Source organism: Cavia porcellus, unplaced genomic scaffold (assembly GCF_034190915.1).
Source record: "Cavia porcellus strain 051 isolate PalLab524CR breed Dunkin Hartley unplaced genomic scaffold, mCavPor4.1 scaffold_33, whole genome shotgun sequence".
Classification (NCBI taxonomy): Eukaryota; Metazoa; Chordata; class Mammalia; order Rodentia; family Caviidae; genus Cavia; species Cavia porcellus.
Window position 1 is genome coordinate 16,436,042 of NW_026947516.1, and position 13,355 is coordinate 16,449,396.

The window sequence follows — 13,355 nt, forward strand, 5'->3', positions numbered from 1 at the left end:
GTTACTCATATCTCTACATCTTAAGGTTGTTTAACAAATTGGGCTTGTCTTCACTGTTCTGCTTCAAATGGCTTTAGTCATTATTTGAAAGACATGTACTTCTTCATCTGAAGTACCTGCTGGTTCAATACTTGTAACACTTCCTTGCTATCATATTTAGAGGAAATTCTTCTCCTGCCCTATTGGCTGATGTTTTCCTCTTCATAGAATTCACTTCTAAGTAAATAGCGTAAGAAGTGGTTCTGTGAGTGTTAAACAAGTAATTCTTCGGTACATTAATTTTGAAAGCAGCAGAAGACAGCGAGTCTGGAGAAAGAACAAATCTCAAGGTTGACATTTTCAACTCTGGGGAAAAGAAGACATTTAGCTGAAGATGTGCTAAAGCAGGTAACTGGACATTCATTTAATAATGCCATAAATGACAATATAATTATTATTAAGTGCTAATGTATTATGCAAGGGACATAAAGTTCCTCATTTATTATACAACAGCTTTGTAAAGATTTTTATCATTTCAATTAAATAACCCAACTAATAATGGAGGGCGAGTCTGAGTACAAACTTCTCCCCTCCACTTGGCAGCACTTACTCTCTACTTTTTAAAAACTAATTACTCAGTATCAATTTTTAATGCAAAGTTATTTCTAGGATATTTTAAAAACATAATTGAGAGATTTTATCTATTATTTCACTTTGTTAATGTAGATGTTTGCATTGCAGTATTTCCTTTTTTTTTTTGTTTCTTAAATGTGGACAACAGCACATTGGCAATGAAAATTCCTTTCATAAATGTTGCGTGTTGCTACAATTATCACAAAATTTAGAGGTGTTTTTCTTTAGCTTTATGACTTTTGAATCATACTACAAATTTTTTCTTTTAAAGAGATTAAAAGGGTATAAAATAATAAAAACAAAACAATAATGATATAGAATTTCAAAACAAACTCAGGAATTAACAATAGACACTATATTGCATATTATTATCTTAAAAATAGTTGCTCAGATTATAAGATACAGACATGCAAAACAGATCAAACAATATTAAGCAATCACAGTTTCTTTCCATGAATAGAATTCGTAGTACAATTATCTGTGCAAATATATATAATGTATAATATATAATATATTTGTAGATATGTAATATATAACATATAATATTATATATAATATATGTCATGTGATATATAATATATAATATAATTAAATATAATATATGATATATTTGTGTGTGTATATATATGTGTGTGTGTGTGTATTCCCAGTTATTCTTTCCCTTTGAGCAATTTCTTTCCCTTTCACATTATCTATTGTACCCTTTGGATCATATTTGCTTCACTTCTTACACTTGGGAGACAATACAATGTTTGCACACGTGAGTCTGATTTATTTCACTTCTGATTATGGTCTTTGGATGCACCCACTTACCTATAAAGTCCTCAAGTTAATCTTGCTTTATAGCTCAGTAGTACTCCAGGATTGCATAAAAAGTGCACATCCTTTTTATCCATTCCTTGGTTGATGGACATTTGCGTAGTTTCCAAGATTTAACTATTGCAAATTGTGCTGCTATAAACATACATGCACATATATTGCTTTGGTATAGTAATTTTCATTTTTCTGGAAAAATATCCAGAAGGGAAACAGCTGGGTAGATGGAATCTCCATTCTGACCTCCACAGTGGTTGGACTAGTCTACACTCCCACCAACAGTGCAGAAGAGTTCCTCTTTCCCCACAACTACAGCAGCATTTGTTTTTGGTTGCTTTCTTGATGATAGCCATTCTTTCTGGAGTGAAGTGAAATCTCAGTGTTGTTGTAATTTGCATTTCTCAAATGACTAGTGATTTTGAACATTTTTCATATATTTGTTTGCTATTTGTATGTCTTCACTTGAGAAGTGTTTATTCATCTCAGATGCCCATTTTTAGATAGGGTCTTTGAATTTGGGGGGCCTGATTTTTTAAAAATTATTTGTAAGTTCTAGATATATGTCCTTTGTCTGACTGACAATTTTCTAACATTTTTTTTCCTATTCTGTGGATTTTTTTCTCTCTGCTGGTGATTTCTTTTGATGTGCAAAAACTTTTTAATAAGATGAGTTCCCAGTTGTTGATTCTGTGAAGTACATCCCATGCAGTTTGGGTTTTGTTCATGAATGCTCTGCTTACTCCTGTTTTCGAGATTTCTACCTACATTTTCTTCCTGTAAATTTAGTGTTTCGGTTTGACTTTAATCATGGTGATAGACATGGGTCTAGATTTAATCTTCAGCTTGTGGAACACCAGTTTTTCAAGCACCATTTCTTAAAGAGCCTATCTTTCTTCCAGTGGACATGTTTGGCACCTTTATCAAAGATAAAGTGGCTGAGTGTGTTTGTAATTGTAGTTGCATCTTTTAATATATTCCGTTAATCTTCAGGTCTGTTTTTATTCCAGTACCATGCTGATTTTATTACAGTAGCTTTGTGATATAATTTCAAGTCAAAGATTGTGATGCTCCTGCCTTGCCTTTGTTGCCTTGGATTGCCTTTGCTAATCTAGGTCTCTTCTGGTTCCAGATGAATTTTAGGAATGTTTTCTCTAGATCTGTGAGGTATGCTAGTGATAGTTTGATTGAGATTGCATTAAATCTATATAACAATTTTTGGAGCATGGGCATTTTCACAAGGTGGTTCTTCCTATCCATGAACAAGGGATATCTTTCCATTTTCTGAAATAGTCTTCCATTTCTTTTTTCAGAGTACTATAATTTTCACTGAATATATCTTTTATTTCCTTTGTTAGATTCATTCCTAAGTATTTCATTTTTGGGGATGCTATTTTGAAGTGTGGTTTCACTAATTTCTCTCTAGAAGAATTTGTTGCTTATGTACAGGAGTGCTATTGATTTTTGAGTGTTGACTTTGTATCCAACTATGCTACTGAATTTGGTTATTATATCTTCCAGTGGAGTTTCTGGCGTCTTCTATGTAGAGTATCACGTCATCTGAAAATAATAATTTAACCTCTTCCTTTCCTATCTTATTACTTTTATTTCTCTCTCTTGTCTAATTGCCCTCACTAATGTTTCCAAAACTATATTGAACAGGAGTGATGACAATGGACATCCTTGTCTGGTTCCTGATTTTAGGTTGAAAGCTTTCAGTTTTGTCCATTTAGTAAGATGTTTGCTGTTGGTTTGTCATAGATGGCTTTTATCAGATTTAAAGACCATTTATTCCAATTGTCTGTGGCAGTTTTTAAAAATTTTTTTATTTTTTATTTTTTTTGGTCTTTTTCCTTTTTATTGGTACTGGGGATTGAACTCACGACTGCCTGCTTCCAAGGCAGGCACTTACACCGCTGAGCTAAATCCCCAGCCCCTTCTGTGGCAGTTTTATCATGAATGAGTGTTGGACTTTATAAAAAGGTTATTATTTTTGCATTTGTTTTGATGGTCATGCAGTTCTTGTCTTTGGCTCTGTTGATATTGTGTATTATGTATGTTGATTTGGGTATGTTGAACCACTCCTGCATTCCTGGGATGAGTTCTACTTGGTCATGGTGTACAATCTTCTTGATGACTTGCTGCATTCTATTTGCTAGTATGGAGGATTTTTGCATCTATGCTCATCAAGGAGATAGGACTGTAGTTCTCTCTTTTCTGTTTGGGTTTTCTTTGGTTTTGATATCAGGGAAACACTTGCCTCCAGAAAAGAGTTAGGTAGAATTACTTCCCTTTTGGCTTCATTAAAGAGTTTGGGGAGTGTTGGCATTAAGTCTTCTCTAAATTCCTTGTAGAATTCAGTTGTGAATCTATCAGCACCTAGATTTTTCTTTGTTAGTAGAGTTCTAATTACATTTTCAATTACATTGATGGATACTGAGTTATTTAAAATTTTTATAACTTCATAATCCAGCTTTGGGAGTTCATGTTTCTAGGAATCTGTCCATTTCCTCTGTGTTTTTTGAACCTATGAGGGTAAAGGTTTTCATAATAGGTATTGATGATAGTGTGTATTTCTACAGGATCTGTAGTGAATTCACCATTTTCATTCCTTTTTGTATGAATTCATACTATGAACTAATTTTGAATCCAAGGAGAGATTTCTTCAAAAGTGTTCAACCCAACTTTGCACAAAAACCCAAGAAATATTGAGATAGTAACATGTTTTAAAAGAATATATGATAAGATACAACCTGAGTACACAAAGAAAGAAGAGTTTCAAGGTTTGAAGAAAAATCATAAGAGCATCTCCAAAGCCTGAACATCTTGAATGTCATTCTTTTCTTTGAAAGTGAAGTATTTTGAAGATGTCATTGGTGACAATTCACCATCAACACTATTGTCCAGCTTCAGGGAGCATATATACTAAAGTAAAGCTCTAAAAGATGACAAAAGATATCATATGTAAAGTAAGTGTAAACAAAGCTAATCCTCAAGGATTAAAAAAGGACAAGGACTGTCAAGATAATATTCACAAAGGAGAAGAAATGTTGAATTGTCCTCAGCCTCTGAGACCATCTTTTAAGGTCAGAATCCTGTCTGAAAACTAGACCAGTGATGAAGTTTTTTTTCTCTATTCAGCTTTCAACTTGGGACTGAAAACATATGTCATTCATATATCTTAGCTGTTTTTGAACAGTTTAAGTACAGTGAAATTCAAAGAATTCCTTTCTGTCATATTTATTTATTTATTCATTCATTCGATAATCTTATCTGTTTATACAGGCCGATATTTTTATACCTTAGGTTTTAATTCAATACTGCTTTATGTATTTTGTTGTTCAAATTGTTCCTGCTTTGGTCATTAGGAACATGCTCAGGCTGGCTTCTGAAATTACAAGAACTCCACTTTACTTTGAAAAAGAAGAAAATTCAGGTAATAGTACCTAGAAAAAACGGAAAAGCACTGGAATAAATTTGGGCAACCTCAACTCTAGTCTCAGCTCTGTAAAAATGTACTTTGTAACTTTGGGCCAGTCACTTAGCCTCTCTGAATCCAAAGATCTAAGGTACTGTAGCTTAGTGGTTATGGGAAAGACTGGAGTCAAATGTCTCTTCACAAGGTCAGGGTTCCTTTGCTTATCAGCTATGTTAAATTGGGAAAATCAATTAACACATGTGTGCTTCAGTATCCTCTTCTGGAAATTATGGGTGAAAGTAGTAACTATTTCTGTGAGCATTAAATTATATATTATATCTGATATATTTAGGAATTTGTCAAGAAGATAATGTGGACAATAAAATGTGTGCAATTTGAATATTTGAGGCACTGTGATGAGAAAGGATTGAGCATAAAAGAAAATACTCCATTCAATTGTTGTTGTAATGAAGAATAAGAAACAATTGTACAATGTTGCATATCAGAAATTAATTCTTCTTCAGACTGTTTCTTTCCCTGTTTCCACATTTTTTACTATTATCTACAAGCTAGAATTTGAATTTCACCAGTTATGAGTCACTTTTGTTTTGGGTCTCTGTTTTAGAATTTTCAGTCCATGGTTGGCTACTTCCAAGCAGAAATCATGTGGTGGAAGGGGAATAGTGGAGAAAAGATGTTCAACTTATGATAGCCAGGAGAGAAAAGAGAGAGAGCGAGAGAGAGAGAGAGAGAGAGAGAGAGAGAGAGCACAAGAAGTCATCAATGGATTAATCCACTGATGAGTGTAATCACCTTTAAAAACTCCCACCTCTGAACATGTGAAACTTTGGGAGTACATTTTAGATCTAACTAATAAGATTCAGTTTTACACTAACTACCTTTTGCATTCCAGGATCCCATCAGTAAATTATGTTGTATTATTCATTGTGTCTCTTAGTGTGTGCTTTATGACAGTTTCTCAGACTTTCCTTGAGTTTTAAAGACTGTTAGAGATTGTATAGAATGCTGCTTAGTTTGAATTTGTATGAAGTTTTCTCATGATTTGGACTAGTGATAAAGATGATAGAGAAAATCCCACAGGTCTGAAGTGTTCTTCATCACATTGCATCATGTAATATGTATATTTACATGACTTATTACTGGGATGCTAACATGCATAACTTGGATAATGTTCTATCTACCTGGCCTCTCCACTGTACACTTACTGCTTTTTCCTTTCTGTACTCTCTTCATTACAGTGAGTCACTGTAGTCTACAATGGGGCAAGAAAGGGATTAAATTCTTCCACCTGGAGAAGAGTATCTAAATATTATACCAATATGGATACATGAGCATTTATTTTATACCTTGGATTCTAATCCAATATTACTTTATTGTTCTGTTACTCAAATTTTTTTAATTTTGACTGCTGGGAGCATACTTTTGTTGTCTCCTATGTCACTTTCATCTATGCCCATCTTTTTCCTTTTCTCTTTAATTTAAACACTTCTTTGCTCTCTGGCATGACAAGATGCTCCAGGCTCATTTTGCCTCATTGTATCTTCTCAGCCCCGAGATCTAGAATAAGCTTTTTCTTTTTCTTTCTTTCTAAATGTTTTTATTTTAAAGAGATTAAGACAAAAGAGGACATAACAAAGCAGATCAGATCAGAACAATGTAAAGCAACACAATATTTCACCACAAGACAACCCATAATTAATAGTAAATACTATAATGTCTTTCTTTGAAATAGTTGAGCATACCTTCATTTACAATAGTATCAAACATAATAAAATAGTATAAAACCATTCAAGAGAATGAAAGTATTACAAGGCACTTAGATCTAAATAACAGAAAATGAACAATGGTTACTATATTATCTCATTTTCCATAGAAAATTTGTTTATACTATCACACATAATAAAATCCAATAAGACACAACATGATAGAACCAATGGAAACAGAAGAACAAAAGCATAGTAGGACTTCAGAGTAAGATGATATTAAATCAGCACTGGTTATTATAATGTCTTGTTTTCTTCAAAATAGCTGTTCATACCATGACAGATAACAAAATCAAACAAACTAGGATAAAACAATTCCAACTAATGAATGAAAACATTATAAGGCTTCAAAGCAATGTACTGGGGAATCATGATTACCATAAACTCTTATGTACTCTTACCATTTTTTACACTAAGGAGACTATATGGTGTTTACATATGCGAGTTGGATTTATTTTGCTTAAGAGCATGGTCTCAAGCTGTGTTCAATTATTTATAAATATCTCAATGTGATCATTTTTATAGCTAAGTATAAAATTGTATAAGTCCATTGTATAAAAATGCTACAACTTTTTTATCCTTTCCTCAGTTGATGGACACGTAGGTTGTTTCCAAGATCTGGCGATTACAAATTGTGCTGCTATAAACATGGGTGCACATATTTCACTGTGGTATGATATTTCTAGTTCTTCTGGGAACATGCTTAGAAGTGGAATACCTGGGTCAAATGGGAATTCCAATCCCAGATTTTTGAGGAGTCTCCAGACTGATCTCCACAGTGGTTGCACCAGACTACACTCCCACCAAAAGTGGAGAGTTCCTTTTTCCGCACAGCGTCTCCAGCATTTGTTGTTGGCAGTTTTCTTGATCCTGGCCATTCTTTCTTGGAGTGAGATAGAATATCAGTATTGTTTTAATTTATGTTTCTGATGATTAATGATGATGAACATTTTCTCATGTATTTGTTTGCCATTTGTATTTCTTCATTTGAGAACTGTGTATTCATCTCAGATGCCCATTTTTGGATTGAGTCTTTGAATTTCAGGGGTTTGATTTTTAAAAATTCTTTATACGTTTTAGACAGAAGTCCTTTGTCTGAGGGACAGTTCACTAAGATTTTTTCCCAGTTTGTGAGTTTTCTTTTCACTATGCTGGAGATTTTGTTTGACATGCAGAAACTTTTTAATAAGATGTGATCCCAGTTGTTGATCCCGGGAAGTATTTCCCGTGCAGTTTGAGTACAGTTTGTGTATTTTCTAGCTACCCCTATGTTTTCAAGGTTTTTACCTAATTTGTCTTCCAACAGATTTAGAGTTTCTGTTTTAATATTCAGATCTTTGATTCATTTAGATTTTAGTTTAGTTCATGGTGATAGGCATGGGTCTAGTTTTAGTTTTTGGCATATAGGAGCCAATTTTTCCAATACCTTTTATTAAAGAGACTGTTGTTCTTCCAGTGATCATGCTTGGCCTCTTCATCAAAGATACGGTGGCTGAGTGTGTTTGTAGTTATGGTTGTATCTTCTAATCAATTGCATTGATCTTCAGATCTGTTTTTATTCCAGTACCATGTTTATTTTATTACAGTAGCTTTTTAAAAAAAACTTTATTTAAAAGGGAAAAGAGAAAAACACAAAACAAAACAAGGTGGTGTAAGGCTCCAAGTAATACAGAACTACAAAAAAAAAAAAACAGTAAGAAATCACCAGTTAATAGACTACATATTATCATCTTAGAGATAGTTGCTCAAATCACAGTAACAAAGAATACAAAGTGGATATTCAAACAGTGAGACTGCAACAGTTGTGTTCAATGATCCAACCAAAAACATTAATATGGTCAGCTATTTAACACCCCTAAACACACTTGCTGTTGTATCCTTTAGAGCTCTTTTTTTTCCTCTCTTTTTTTACAACAAACTTTACACATTTTGGGTCTTATTACTCCTTAGTTCTTATTACTTTTTTTGTGTGTGGGGGGGAGAATAAAGTCAAATATGGCAAAACAAAGCTGTCAGTCAAAACCAAGGATAGACATGGCACATGATGTAAAAACAGAGTACAAGGTTATCAACAATGGTTATCAACAATGTCTCTTGTTTCCTTAAAAAGAATTGTCTATCTGATTAGATATTATAAAGTTGAACAAAACAGTAGAGAACAAGACCAATAAAAATTAAGCATTGTAAACATTACAGAACTTCCAAAGAAGACCATAGTCAAACCAGAATGGGCATCTTAGTGAATCTTATTGCCTTCAAAGTAGTTGCCTATACCCTCAAACTTGATACTATCATACAGAATGGAACAGACTCTAATCAGTCAAAATAAGATCGTGGGAGTATTACAGGACTTCAAAACAAGTTAATAGGAAATCAAAAAAAGTTACTATTATATCTCCTGCTAATTTTTTTTAATTTTTCCCCTTAATTAAAACAAACATAAGAAATAACTAAATAATTTTTTTAAAGAATAAGGGAGAGCTTGAGATAAAACAGGACATAGCAATATAACAATACAGGTCAAAGCATGACTGTTTCAGCAACCTAGTGCTTCACCACCAAATAACCCGACTTAATAGTAGTTACCATAGTGCCTGTCTTTTTCCTTGAAATATTTGAATAAAACTTCATATACTATAGCTTCAAATATTTCCATATCAAGAAGCCCAGAATAAAGCCTTTCCAATTAATAAGTGAAAACTTTATAAGGCTTCAAGGCCACATAATGGGGAATCATGATTACCACACTTTTTATATATTTGAATCATTACTTACATTAGGGAAACTATTCGGTATACACACATGCGAGATTGATTTATTTCACTTATGAGTATGGTCTCAAGCTGCGCCCATTTATTGATAAATATCTCAATGTGATCCTTCTTTATAGCTGAGTAGTACTCCATTGTATAGAAATACCACAACTTTTTATCCATTCCTCAGTTGATGGACACTTGGGTTGTTTCCAAGATCTGGCGATTACAAATTGTGCTGCTATAAACATAGGTGCACATATATCACTGTGGTATGATGCTTTCAGTTCTTCTGGGAATATGCCTAGAAGTGGAATAGCTGGAATAAATGGGATTTCCAGTCCCAACTTTTTGAGAAATCTCCAGACTGACCTCCATAAAGGCTGCACAAGTCTACACTCCCACCAACAGGGCAGGAGAGTTCCTTTTTCACCACAGCCTCTCCAGCATTTGTTGTTGTTGGTTTTCTTGATGCTGGCCATTCTTTCAGGAGTGAGATGGTATCTCAGTGTGGTTTTAATTTGCATTTCTCTAATGACCAATGATGATGAACATTTTTTCATGTATTTATTTGCCATTTGTATTTCTTCATCTGAGAAGTGCATATTCATCTCAGATGCCCATTTTTTGATTGGATCTTTGAATTTTGGGGGTCTAAGTTTTTTTAATTCTTTATATGTTTTAGATAAGAGTCCCTTGTCTGACAGAGAGTTCACTAAAATCTTTTCCCAGTTTGTGGGTTTTCTTTTCACTATGCTGGAGATTTCTTTTGACATGCAGAAACTTTTTAATAAGAAGTGGTCCCAGTTATTGATTCTGGGAAGTATTTCCTGTGCGGTTTGAGTCCTGTTCATGAATTCTCTACCTACCCCTATGTCTTCAAGGTTTCTACCCAATTTGTCTTCCAATAGATTTAGTGTTTCTGTTTTAATATTCAGATCTTTGACCTATTTAGATTTTAATTTAGTACATGGTTATAGGCATGGGTCTAGCTTTAGTTTTCGGCAAATGGAGAGCCAGTTTTTCCAGCACCATTTATTAAAGAGACTGTCATTATTCCAGTGAACCTGCTTGGCTCCTTTATCAAAGATAAGGTGGTTGAGTGTGTTTGTAGTTGTGGTTGTATCTTCTAATCTATTCCATTGATCTTTGGCTCTGTTTTGATTCCAATACCATGTTGATTTTACTACTGTTGCTTTGTAGTATAACTTCAAGTCAGGGATTGTGATGCCTCCTGCTTTGTCTTTGCTGCTTAGAATAGCCTTTGCTATTCTAGGTCTCTTCTGGTTCCAGATGAAATTTAGGAGTGATTTCTCTAGATCTGTAAGGTATGTTGACGATATTTTTTATTGGGATTGCATTGAATCTGTATAACAGTTTTGGGAGAATGGCCATTTTCACAATGTTCTTCCTATCCATGAGCAAGGGATATCTTTCCATTTTTTGAGATCATCTTCAATTTCTTTTTTCAGTGTATTATAATTTTCACTGTATAAGTCTTTCACTTCTTTCCTAAGAGTAATTCCTAAATATTTCATTTTTTTGCTTGCTAATGTGAAGAGTGTGGTTTCTCTTATTTCCCTCTCTGTGATTTTGTTGTTCATGTATAGGAATGCTATTGATTTCTGAGTATTGATTTTGTATCCAGCCACATTACTGAATTTATTTATTATATCTAAGAGTCTTTCAATGGAGTTTAGGGGGTCTTCTATGTAGAGTATCATGTCATCTGCAAACAATGATAATTTAACTTCTTCTTTTCCTATCTTTACCCCCTTTTATTTCTCTCTCTTGCCTAATTGCTCTGGCTAGTACTTCCAGTACTACATTAAACAGGAGTGGTGATAAAGGACATCCTTGTCTTGTGCCTGATTTTAAAGTAAAGGCTTTCAATTTTTGGCCATTTAGTATGATGCTGGCTGTTGGTTTGCCATAAATGGCCTTTATTATATTGAGGTAAAGACCATCTATTCCAATTTTCTGTAAAGTTCTTATCATGAATAAATGTTGGACCTTATCAAAGGCTTTATCTGCATCTATAGAAATGATCAATTGATTCTTATTTTTGGCTTTATTGATATGGTGGATTACATTTATTGATTTACGTATGTTGAACCATCCTTGCATTCCTGGGATGAATCCCACTTGGTCATGGTGTATAATCTTCTTGATGATTTGCTGCATCCTATTTGCGAATATTTTATTGAGGATTTTTGCATCTGTGTTCATTAGGGAGATCGGTCTATAGTTCTCTTTTTTAGAAGAGTCTTTCTCAGGTTTTGGTACTAGAGTAATATTTGCTTCCACGAATGACTTAAGAAGGATTGCTTCCCTTTCAATTTCATTGAATAGTTTGAGGAGTGTTGGCATTAGGTCTTCTTTGTATTTCTTGTAGAATTCTGCAGTGAATCCATCTGGGCCTGGGCTCTTCTTTGTAGGTAAGGACTTAATTACATTTTCAATTTCATTAACAGATATTGGGTTATTCAACAGTTTTACATCCTCTTGATCTAGCTTTGGTAATTCATATGTTTCTAAGAATCTGTCTATTTCTTCTGTGTTATCAGACTTTTGAGAGTAGAGGTTTTTGAAATAGGTGTTGATGATCTTCTGTATTTCTATTGGGTCTGTAATGATTTCACCTTTTTCATTTCTTATTGCATGAATTTGAGCTTTTTCTACCCTTTTTTAAATAAGGTTGGCTAGGGGCTTATCGATTTTATTTATTCTTTCAAAGAACCAACTCTTTGATTCGTTGATTCTTTGGATTTTTTTCTTAGTCTCTATTGCATTGATTTCTGCTCTGATTTTTATAATTTCCTCTCTCCTTTTGGCTTTGGGCTTGACTTGCTCTTCTTTTTATAGCTGTTTGAGGTGTAGCATCAAGTTATTTATTTGTATTTGTTCTGTTTTCCTGATGTGGGAACTCAGTGCAATAAATTTTCCTCTCCGGACGGCTTTCATTGCATCCCACAAATTCCGGTAAGTTGTATCTGCATTTTCATTTTCTTTTAGGTATTGTTTAATTTCTTCTTTAATTTCTTCTGTGACCCACTGATTACTCAAGAGTGTGTTATTTAGTTTCCATGTGTTTGCGGGATTTTTGCAGTATCTTTTATCATTAATTTCTAATTTCAGAGCGCTATGATCCGATAACATGCAAGGGATGATTTCAACTCTTTTGCATTTGTTTAAATATGTTCTGTGAGCTAATATATGGTCTATTTTAGAGAATGATCCATGTACTGCTGAGAAGAATGTGTATTCTGATGTTGTTGGGTGGAACATTCTGTATATGTCTATCAAACCCATTTGTTTGCAGGTGTGATTCAGTTCTGTTATTTCTTTGCTCATTTTCTGTCTGATTGATCTGTCCCTTGGTGTCAATGGCATTTTAAGGTCTCCTGTTACAATAGTGTTACTGATAATTTGAGTTTTCATTTATGTTAATAGTTGTTTTATATAACTGGGTGCTCTGGAGTTTGGTGCATATATATTTAAGATAGTTATCTCTTCCTCTTGGAGTTTTCCCCTTACGAGTATGTAGTGACCTTCTTTGTCCTTTATGGTCATTGTTGGTTTAAAGTTCACATTGTCTGCAAACAGAATGGCTACCCCTGCCTTTTTTTGGATTCCTGCTGCATGAAGTATTGTTTTCCATCCTTTGACTTTCAGTCTGTGAGTATCCTTCTGGGTTAGATGGGTTTCCTGTAAACAGCATATGGTTGGATTTTGTTTCTTGATCTATTCTGCTAGTCTGTTTCTTTTGATTGGTGCATTGAGACCATTTACATTAATGGTTATTACTGTTAAATGCTGGTTTATTGTTGGCATGTTATCTCTCTGCTGTTGCATCTTTGTCTTTCTGTTCTGTTTAATTATCTGCTTTGCTTAGTGGTTTTTTCTTTTGTGTATCTAAACTGTCTTTCAATATTTTTTGCAGAGTTGGTTTGGTGTTCACGAAGTTCTTCAGCT